Below are 11,519 nucleotides of genomic sequence, written 5' to 3' on the forward strand. Positions count from 1 at the left end.
GCCAATAGCTCTTTGACACGTGGCGGCCTCTGGTTGCTCCGATTGGAATTTTTTGTTCAATCCAACGGCAGCCAATATTTCTGCCAAAAAAAATCGAATTTTTTTTTAAAAAATACACAAAAATTACATAATTTTTTGTGTATAAATACCAACCAATACTCTTCACTTTTAACACCAAATCCTCATATATTTTCTTCTCCTTCTACTATTGTTCACTTTCTCCTCAAAATTTTTTCACTTTCTATTCAATATTTTTTCACTTTGAAGTTGTAATTTTTTTCTAGCATATTATGGGTTCTTCTAATGAAAATGGAGGGGCATGGAGCATGATGGAAGATGTTAGCTTGTGTGAGGCTTGGATCCAAGTTAGTCATTGTCCAGTAACGGGCAATGAGATTAAATTTTCTCATATGTGGAAAAAAATTCATCAAGCATTTTGTGAAAGGGCAATTGGTTCTACACGTACAGAAATGGCATTATCCAGTAGGTGGAAAGTTCTTAATAAAGAGTTGGGGAAATGGAGAAATGCTTTAGCAAAAGCGATTGACAACCAACGAAGCGGAGAAAATCTTAGCAATGAGGTAAATTATTTGTCATTTTTCTTCTATTAATTTCTATGTCATATTAATTTTTATTTTAATGTTTCTTGCAATTTATATATTTTGTTAATATGTCTCTATTTTTTGTTAATACATGTTGCATTTTTTTTATTGTTTCTTTAATTTCCATTAGTTTTTTTTTGTACATGTTGCATTGCCAATATTTGAAAAATTCTCTTGCATTTCCATTTCATTTTTTTTTATAGATTATACAAGCACAAATGTGGTTTGGTGCTACCGGCCAAGGGAAAAAAAGTTTTAACCATACCCATGGTTGGGAGGTGGTGAAGACTTGTAAGAGATTCCAAATTATTCCAACCGGTCTGACAGTAGTCTTGAACGAGACTCCACTTCATGAGACGCCGGCATCGGATTCACCTATGGATTCCCCGATGAGTACCGACTCACCCATTGAAAATAATCCAAGGCCTATTGGGAGGAGGGCGGCGAAGGCGAAGAGAGGGAGTAATTCTAGCAAGAATGCAGAGAAGTTTTTGGAGGAACTTTCAAAGCACCAAGCCATGAGAATTGAAATGGACTTGAAACAACAAGAGCACGATATGGCAGTTCAAGTAGAATATGCAAAATAAAGGGAGTATGCACGCAAAGAAAGGGAGTATGCACGCGAACAAAACATTGAAAAAAAAGATCGGGAAACCATGGCCATGGATACAAACCATATGTCTCCTGAAACAAAACAATTTTGGAAGCTAGAACGAAGGGATGTTATGAGACGAAGACTTTTTCGTGACGATAGACCTAGCAACACCGATTGGTTAAATGATGGAAACCATTAAAATAGTTTGTTTGCCTTTAATGTCTTAGTTTACTTGCCTTTGATTTCATTGTATTTTTTTTTTGTTTAATTCATGTACCTTTGATTTCATTGTATTTTTTGTTTTGTTTAATTCATGTATTTTATTTTATTATTAGTTGTATTGCTTTTCTTTTAGTCAATAAAGAAAATATTCAACAAAATTCATTTTTATTCAAAACATTCCATACATAAAAAACAAACCACAACCAAAGCATAAAAAATAAAACAAACCACAACCAAAGCATAAAAAATAAACAAACCACAACCAAAGCATAAAAAATAAACAACCCACAACCAAAGCATAATAAAATAAAAACAACTTCTTCACTTCACTTTATTCACCTTCATTTCCTTCATTGCCTTTCACCGCCCATAAATGCTCCATCAAGTCAACTTGACGGTGTTCATGAATATAGGACGATTGCATCTCCGTGTAGCGATCAATCATACGGGGCATGAAACTACCGTCTCTAACCAACGGTTCATGCTGCATTGCTTCTCCATTTGGCCCCACTGGTTTTTCATAAATTCGTGTTAGGGCCGTGTCCATGGGATTTGGTTCATACACGTCATCAGCATCGTAATCATATTCATCTTCCACAATCATGTTATGGAGGATGATACAAGTCATCATTATACTCCTAAGCACCTCCTCGTCAAATAGACGTGCCGCGCCCCTGATAATAGCCCACCTAGCTTGAAGGATACCAAAGCACCTCTCAACATCTTTTCTATACCCCTCTTGATAGCGAGCAAAAAAAATTTCCTTATGGGATCGGGGATGTGTAATTGTTTTCACAAATGTTGTCCACCTCGGGTATATGCCATCAGCTAGATAATACCCGGTCTGGTAAATGGTATTGTTAATTTCATATGTGATATTTGGGGCTTCACCTCTCAAAACATCATTGAACACCGGGGATTGACCTAGGACATTCAAATCGTTTTGAGATCCGGCAACTCCGAAGAAGGCGTGCCAAACCCATATATCAAAACCAGCAACTGCTTTCAGGATGATACTTTTCTGCCCTTTTCTATTTCCGTAGTCCCCTTGCCAAGCAGTTGGACAATTTTTCCACTGCCAGTGCATGCAGTCAATGCTACCAATCATGTCAGGGAATCCTCGAGACTCAGCTTTTTGGAGAAGCCTTTGCAAGTCCCTGGGCGTAGACCTGCGGAGGTAGTCTCTGGTGTACAGAGTTTCCACTGCATCACAAAATCGCACCAAACTCTCCAAAACAGTGGACTTCCTCATCCGAGCAATCTCATCCACCTGATCGGCAGATGACCCATACGCCAACATTCGTATCACAGCTGTGAACTTCTGCTCTGGAAGAAGTCCCAAATTTCCAGCACAATTTCTCTTTTGAACAAAATATTCATCATAATTGCAAATATCATGCATGATTTTTTTTGAACAAATGAGGTTGCATTCTATATCTCCCTCGAAAATGAACATCAGAGTACAGAGATTGTGGGATAAATAATCTTCCATAAGATTCTTACCCCGGGAATGTCTATGTCTGTCCACATTTGGGCGACGGCCTTCTCGTGAACCACGGCGAGCCTGCTTTTCTTCCTCCAGCAAAGCAACTGCTATGCCAAGTTGCTCATCTAGTTCTCTCTGCGCCCTTTTGCTTGCAGCTCGTCTACGCATTCTTTCTCTAGTTTCTCTCTCTTGCCTCTCCAAAATCTCTTCCATGTCTGCCATTGAGAATGGAGAATGAAAGCTAAAATTTGAGAAATGGAAATGTAGAGAAGAATTGGTGTGGGAGGTATGAGCTGAACCTCTGATTTTATAGAAAAAATGTACACAGATAGATATGACACTGGCACAATCTTAGAGGGTGAAAATCTTATATGAAATTTGAAATTCAAATGAAATTTCAAATTTCAAATTTATCTAAAATTTGAATTCCGAAATGTATCTGAAATTTGACATTTTGAATTTATCTGAAATTTGAATTTTGAAATGTATCTGAAATTTGAAATTTATCTGAAATTTATCTGAAATTTGAAACCGAAAATCTTATCCGATATGAATAGTATTGACACGTAGGAACCCAAAAATCTTATCCGAAAATATTATCCAAATTATTTATTTAAGTAAACAAAATCAAAAAAATGAATAGTAATTGCCATGGCAAGCCCTTAACTGCTGGAAACACATTTTGCTGGAGGGGACTAGGGCAGCCACTATTCACATGAATAGTGCCTGCCCTAGGGCTAATCTTGCCATGGCAAGAGTCAACTGGTGGAAGTGCTCTAATAGAGTAGGAAGTCGGAGGTTCAATCCTCAAGTCTTGAAAGATTCCTGTTTTGAAATCATATTTTGAATTAATCCAAGCAAATTGCTCCTCAACACGTCCCCAACCTCCTCCCCATCAAACTTACAAGAGAAAATTACCTCCTCCTAAAAGATTTATATCTCCCTGTGCTCAAACACTATGATATGGTCAACATTATTGATGGGACTGAGCCTTGCCCTTCCTCAGTTCCTCCCTCTTCCCGATGGACATCTTTCTTTAGGAAATATGAGTGCTAATTGCTATAAAATAAACAAATAAACACTACAAACAAAACAGATTTTACAACAGCAGTATGTAATTAAAATAACATTAATTGAGTCGAGGCAAGTGTTGGACACTCTGATCTTAAGACGAATTACGCCCCACACTAGTGCTTATGGTTCTCTAGCGTTCGCTTCCCAGGATACAACGACTCTCCTCCTTATGAAAGAAGCACTCCAATTCACAAGGAACTTTGAACTAAAATTATGTAGGAACCTCTCTTTATGAAAACTCTAATGCTCTCTATATATAAAAGTATGTATGTAGAGAATTGATTGAATGAATAAAACTGCAGGAGGATTGCTATATTTATAGATGATGAAACACCCTTTCCAAAAAGGTATTCCAATATGAAAATGCAAACAGTGCATCCCTTGATCTTGAAGAGTTGTCACCCCCCAATTGAAGATGTCTTTGCTCAAGAGTCATGTCTTTAACCCAATGAATTTTATTAATTTCCATTCAAATAAAAAACTAATATTAAATAAAATAATATTAATTTCTCACACTTTCTACCTCTGAAAACTCTCTTTATACCCAATCAGTGTTTGAATAGCATTCCTGTAGTGTGCTATATAGCGTCGCGTAAGCTTTTTTCTACATAGCGTATTTGTTTCGCGAAATTTCCAAATAGCTTACACATCAACGCTATAGCACTGTAGCTTGTGCTAAATGGGCTTTTTGTTTGAAACAAAATTTCTTGACTGAAAAGACATTATTTCAGCCCTAGACACTTAAAAATCTAGCAATATCATGCCTAAAGCCAGGTATGTGCTACCTCCAAAGAAAATGAACCCTAACTAAACCCCTGAATTTGCCACAAAAGCCATACCTTGAATTTTCTGAACTTTTAGTTTTCTTGAATGCTTGACCATTGTGATTGAATGATAGTTAGAAGAACAATTTGATTGCATATATTAAGTATTATTTTTATTTTTTACTATATTATTTTTACTCACAAAAAGCGTAGCCAACACGCGTCAATGCTTACACTACGCTTTATGGGACATAACATGTAACGCATTACACGACATTGCTTTAATACATTGTACCCAATGGATTAGAAAGGCCCTCGGTTGCCGCATATGCATCAACTCCCCTCTCTCTGAAGGTGTTCAGTCGGTTCTACAACATCTCAAGGCTTGTGGCTCAATCTTGTACAAAGATTTAATCATAACGAGGTTACATCTCTCCTCCAATGCATCCGAAGTCTCAAAAAGCATATAGCTAATAGTGTAGTTGCTACATGTGCTCTCCCCTTGATGACACTGACTTCTTGGCATACACCCTAAATGGCTGAAGAACTTCATGCCCTCTTGCTCAGTGAAGAAATTGTCAATGAACAACAAACCTCCCTTCTCACAGACCATTCCCCTCGAGGGGGAATCAGCCCAAAATGACAAAAATGAAGGGACGTGGCCATTTATAATTTGGGCAGTTGAGAGAGAATTTCAGGGGCTCGGTGTGGGATTTGGACTGTTATATTGCCCAAAAAAAAAAAAAAAAGCTAAATTAACGGTCCAAATTGCACCAAACTCAAGAGAAAAACAACATGCAACACACGAGAAATTGAAGTCAAATGAACAACTGAGAAGATATGTGCACTGTGTGGGTTTGTTGTGCAACCCACGGTTCGACGCGCGAATCTCCAGTTTGGGTCGGGTCCCACTAGTAGATCCGAGTTCGCTCTTCTTAAGTCCACATTAGCAACCTAGCTGTCGACCTGAATGAGTCCGGTCCAAATGGATGGCTCCATTGTGCCATGTATCGCGCCTTACTGAAATTTAGTTTTCCTCAACTTCAAAGATCCACTAAAAGTATCCAGAAAATTCCCCCAATGTTTCTACGGACTCCTATTTACTTTTAGTATTTTTCTTCAACCTCCATTTCTCCAAATAACCTCAAAATAACGTTTTTAAATATTTTTCTAACACTTCCACTAATTTAAAATCATTCCAAATTAATTCAACTTAATTCAAATATCTTCATTTTTCATATAAATTAGGTTTACACGTTTGTGAGAACTTCTAAAATTACCAAAAATAAAAAATAAAAAAAATCTAAGGTTCACAGTAAAGGGCATTTCTTTCGTGTTTTGTATATGCCCTTGAATGGTCTCAATTTATAGCATGCTCGTTTTTTTGTATTATCTTCTTGTATAGGACTTTTAAGTTGGAGTTTTTATCAAAAGAGCCAAAATTTACCCTATATTTTCATTAATGTTAGTTTTGATAAAAACTTTCAAAAATAAACAAAAACTCACATAAATAGACTCAAATGCCCTCAAAACTCAAACCCACATAAACCTAAAAAGCAAAACCCTATTCTAACAATTGTTTGGCAAACTTCTACCCTTCATGTGTGCAGCAGATTCGAAAGGAGACAAGCACACCAAGTTACTTGCGGCAGGACTCCTCATTGTAAAGCTTCAAATATTTGAATTCTTTTGGTGACTATGCATCACTGTTGCATCCTCTTGGTTGCCAAACAATAATTAAAGTTATAGTTGTTGATTTTATCTATGAATTCCATAAACAAACATTTAAGTAAACGGAATTAAATTTTACCTGTCAGATGAAAAATAAAATAATCAACAAGCCAAAAATTTAAAAGTTTTTTTTTTTTTTTTTTGGGTAGTTGCACAGTTCTTCACTTTGTAGCTATACTTTCTTCTTGGTCTGATAGGCCAGTTGCCTTCGATTTGTTGTACTATGGGTGCCCTTGCATTATTGCAAGGCTCTCTTTGTTTGTGATTGTTTGGGGGATCCCCCCTTTTGTTGGCTCCTTCAGCCGTTTATTTTGCTCCATGCAACTTTAGTTTTCTTATTTTGGAATATTTTCTTCACATTGTGAGTTCATTTCACTGGACACTTTCTTTTGCTTGTTAGAGGTTTAAGTTTTAAGGGCATTTGAGTTTATTTATGTGAATTTTTGGCTATTTTTGAAAGTTTTTATCAAAACGGACATTTATGAAAGTAGAGATAAATGGCTGTTTTTTCATAAAAACTCTTTAAGTTGATAGTCAATATATTTTGTTGGTCAATAGATACTACACCTTGTTGTAGAATCTGAATCTGAAATTTTTATGAGTATGGATTTATAGAGGAAAGCATCTACCTAAAAAGGTGGGAGGGACTGATTGTGAGTATCTATTCAAGAGATGTTTGATGATGAGCAAATCTATATCAATCTTTAACTCTTTTTGAAATAGGTAATTTAAGTTTTTCATTCTTAATTTATATATATTTGTTGTCTGATGATGAAATATGACTGAGTTCTCTCTAATAACTGAACGTGGGATGAGAAATGGCATAATGATTTTGGAGCGTTAATGTCTTGAAAGGTGAACTCTATGATTTCTGCCATGTAATATAACTCTCTTTTGAATTCTCTGATTAATATTGTTGTTCTTTTACGCAAATAAGTGAAAGAATTGTCAAAGATTGTACATCCCTCACATGGGAATTTTTAATTGTTACTTAGGTGAGGAGGGGTAAATTTAAATATTATTCAAGCAGACACATCAATCTTCACACCCTTTAAACCTTGACCAAATGTACTTATGACTAGTCAACTGTTAGTCATGTAAAACCATAACTAATAACACACACATAGCATAACAATCTGTACCTGCAAGCCTAGAAGATTACTAGTCACAACCTAGGCACTCAAAAGGACCCGTCAATCTAGGCATCCCCTGTGCTAGCAACAACTATGGTGAAAGTGTGAAAACATCATAATCAAATAAACAGCAAATAGCAAATAATGATGACTAGTCAACCGTAAAAACACAAACCCAAAAATACATGAACATCATGCGATGACTAGTCAACTATCAAGAACACAAATCCAAATGCAAACCAGAAATTGTTCACCTAGAAACCCACCACTAGGAAAAACTAGGGGTCATCAACCGACTAGGCAATCCACTGAGCAAAGAAGATTCTTACAAAGAAACACAAGCAAGCTCAAGAAATCCTAGATCTATTTAGGAAGATAAGCTATACCTCCTTTGTGCAATCTTCTTTCCAACTTATCAATGCTAGTAGCTTAGTCCTTCATGGCAATGGCAACTCCTTCTTCAACTCTTTCATCTCATGGCACCAGCTAGCCAGCTCAAACTTAGACAGAAACCAAAATTTGGATTGAAGGAAAAATGACCAATTTCTTCAAGAAACCATACTCTTGAAAAAACCAATCTTCAATCTGACCTAAATATATATATATATATATATATATATATATGAGAATGTATTTGTTCTAGCTAGATGCAGATTTCATATTTCAATAGCAGTTTTTGAAAGTCAATTCAGAAAAGTCATAGATGAAAAATGGAGATTTTCTCTTGAAAAAGAAAGAGAGCAAAAGTTAGCAAAAACCTTTTCAAAAACTTCACCTCAGAATTGACGGCTGCCAAATGAGGAATCATTTGGTTTTGTACCCAAAAATTCATAGGTCAGAAAAGTACACATGGCAGCTGAGAAAATTCGCATAATAGGACAAAAAGGTTTGTTAGGATCCAGTTGGAAATCCTACTGATGTAAAGGATGACTAGTCATACGAAAATAAGATGACTAGTCATAATCTTAAGAAATCTAATGAATGCAATATGATGCAATGCACAAATTACCCTTGCCAATATGATTGATCTTCCATAAGATAGCAACAAGATAAGAACACTTAGAGAAACTATTCTTAATCTAAACTTGAGCTTGAGCTTGGGTGATTACAATGTATGTCCTATTACAATATTGTCAAGGGAAGTTAAAAGAAAAAACTCAAAATACATACACTTAACAGAGTTGATTCAACTACTGATCAAAATGATGGCTCTTATTTTTTATGTTCCTTGAGGATTGGCATCATATGGATTAGCTGGCATCTAGTTTAGGAGTCTCTAGCTACAAAAAAAATAATAAATAAATAATAATAATAATAATAATAATAATAATAATAATAATAATAATAATAATAATCCATTCGGAAACAATTGGAAGTTGTTGCCAAACGTCAAATTCGGAAACAATTGGAAGTTGTTGCCAGTCTATTATCATCATGTGACATGATATCCTAACAAGAAATTAATACTAGACACCAAAAATCACGTATGCTAATTCATAATTCAAATTGCAAACACAAAACATATATAATAATCAGTCCCCGTTCTCCTAGACCCCTATAGTCTAAGGAGTTTGTGGTCACCCACTCTTGGATCTAATCTAAGGGTGGAGAAAGAACTTATTTTAAAACATATAAAAGGTTATTTTATTTTCTTTTACTGAACAATATATTAGTTAAAAAACCAAAAACAAAACACGTTTCTAGAAACCTGCGGAGTCGCTGCCCAGCCTCCTCCGACCCCATGGTAGAGGTCGACTCTTTAGCTTAGTCTAATTCGATGATGCGGATTCTACTCTTTAGCTCTTCTGACTCTGGCGTCACTGACTATTTTGCTCTATTTTTGCTAATTAGTTTTTCTAGTCTCTTATGGACTCTCAAAGAAACAAGATATTGGGAAAACTTCAATTTTCGTTTTTTAAATTCTGGGCTCTTTTACTTTTTTAGGTTTCTCCCATTGCTTTTTCTTCTGTTTATTGATTAATAAGAGAGCAATCTTTATATAAAAACAATTTTTTTTGTTAAGAAATTGATATTGGTGTGTTGATAAATCAATGATGTGTTGAATCAAAGGTGAAGAAGAACAAGAAAAGTTACGATTTCAAATCTGGGTTCCTCAATCATTCAAATCAAGGATTTCAAATCAGAAAAATTGAATCGAAGTGGTGAAGAAGAACAAGAAAAGTCATAACACCCAAATTGGCTCTTCTTTCTTTTACAATCCATCCACAAAAGCTGAAAAAACTAACCCCAAAAAACAGAGCAAAGGAATCAGAAGAATCCGTTGCCCCAATGTCAGAAGAATCAGAAAGTGATAAAGGGGTCGAACTCTACAGTGGCTGCACTCTAAATTTTCAGAACGTGTTTTGTTTCTTTCTTTTTCTTTTTTAACTAATAGAGTAAAAAAAAAAAAAAAAACACTTTATATGGATTTTAAAATAAATTTTTTCTCCACCCTTAGATTATCCAAGGGTGAGTGACCACAAACTCATTGGACTAGAAGGGTCCAGGAGAACGGGACTGATATAACAATTCCCAAAAGTTTTCACCCAAACCCTAAATCATAAAAACTTAACAACAACAATTAAAATTGAATATTGAATATAAAAATAAATAAAAAAAGAGAAAAACTTACCAAGATTGAAGAACCCACTGAAGATAGGTTGGCACAATCTTTTAGAGGGGGAGAGTTATTTTTTCTAGGCTCTGAGGGCTCGTTTAGTACGTCGGACTGTACTGACTAATTTCCGTCGGATAGTATTAATCTGTTCCGGAGAGTACTGACTATTTATCGATAATATTATAAGGCGTTTGGTGCTGTTCTAACTAAATAATCTAACTAAGTTATCCTGTGTTTGGTGATGTTTCAAATAACATCAGATCAGACTATTTATAAATAATTTAAAAAAAAATCTTTGATAATTTTAATGGAAATTGAGATTCAAATGACACAAATTTTTTTTTTTTGGTAAGATTCATATGACAAGATTTGTTTTTCAATTGTTTTTGCCAAGATTTTTTTTCATATAACCCATTATCATAATTGTAGTATCTCATAAAAATTCCAACATACTCGCATTCGTTAATAAAAACAATACCAAATAATGTATAATTCAAAGTGATCACATATTAAGGTGATAAGAGCAAAAGAGAAAGTTGTTCATAAACCAAACTACATCAAAGAGTGAATCACAACTCCCTCGCCCCAAGTAAGAGAAGAACAAATGCTTTTCTCATAGCACCATCCAATGTCAGGAATGTTTTTTCATCACTTGCTTTCTCCAAAATTGGCCGTAGTGCCTTAATTTGGTCATTAATAGACAAGGCCATCTTTGCTTTTCTAATAGCAATTGACAAAGAAAAAGAAATGGTTCCTAGAATTCAGGTTCATACAATTTTAATTTTGTAATTTTGCTCCCCTAGTCGTCAGGTATGTATGTATTCAACTAAACTACCAACACTAGCACAGTTATTTGTTTTTGGACAAAAACTGGCAATACTCTGTTTAATACCAATAATCTAAATATTCCCACAACGTCGAATCACTATATCACATACAAAGAAAACATTCGATTAAAAAAAATGCCAAAAAAAAAAAATTCATAACCTAATTTCCACTAAAAATTTGAAATATATAAAGCATATTGGAGAGAGTATGAAAAAGAGAGAGAGTGAGAGATGGATACTTAGAGAAGAGTGAAGAAAATAACCTGTGGAGAAGATAGCAGAGAACAACCCTAGGGAGAAGAAGATGAAAAGAGCGTCTGATTTTTTTTCGTAGAACGCGTGTTCTTTTTCCCTAGCCGTATAATTAAGCGTGTATTATCTAAACCGGGATGTGTGGGTTGTATTAGTTAGTCAGGTAAGGAGAGTATTAAAAGCCCAACCCGTATAAAATAGTCGGGTAATTAAATA

This window comes from Prunus dulcis, chromosome 1, assembly GCF_902201215.1.
Source record: "Prunus dulcis chromosome 1, ALMONDv2, whole genome shotgun sequence".
Taxonomy (NCBI): domain Eukaryota; kingdom Viridiplantae; phylum Streptophyta; class Magnoliopsida; order Rosales; family Rosaceae; genus Prunus; species Prunus dulcis.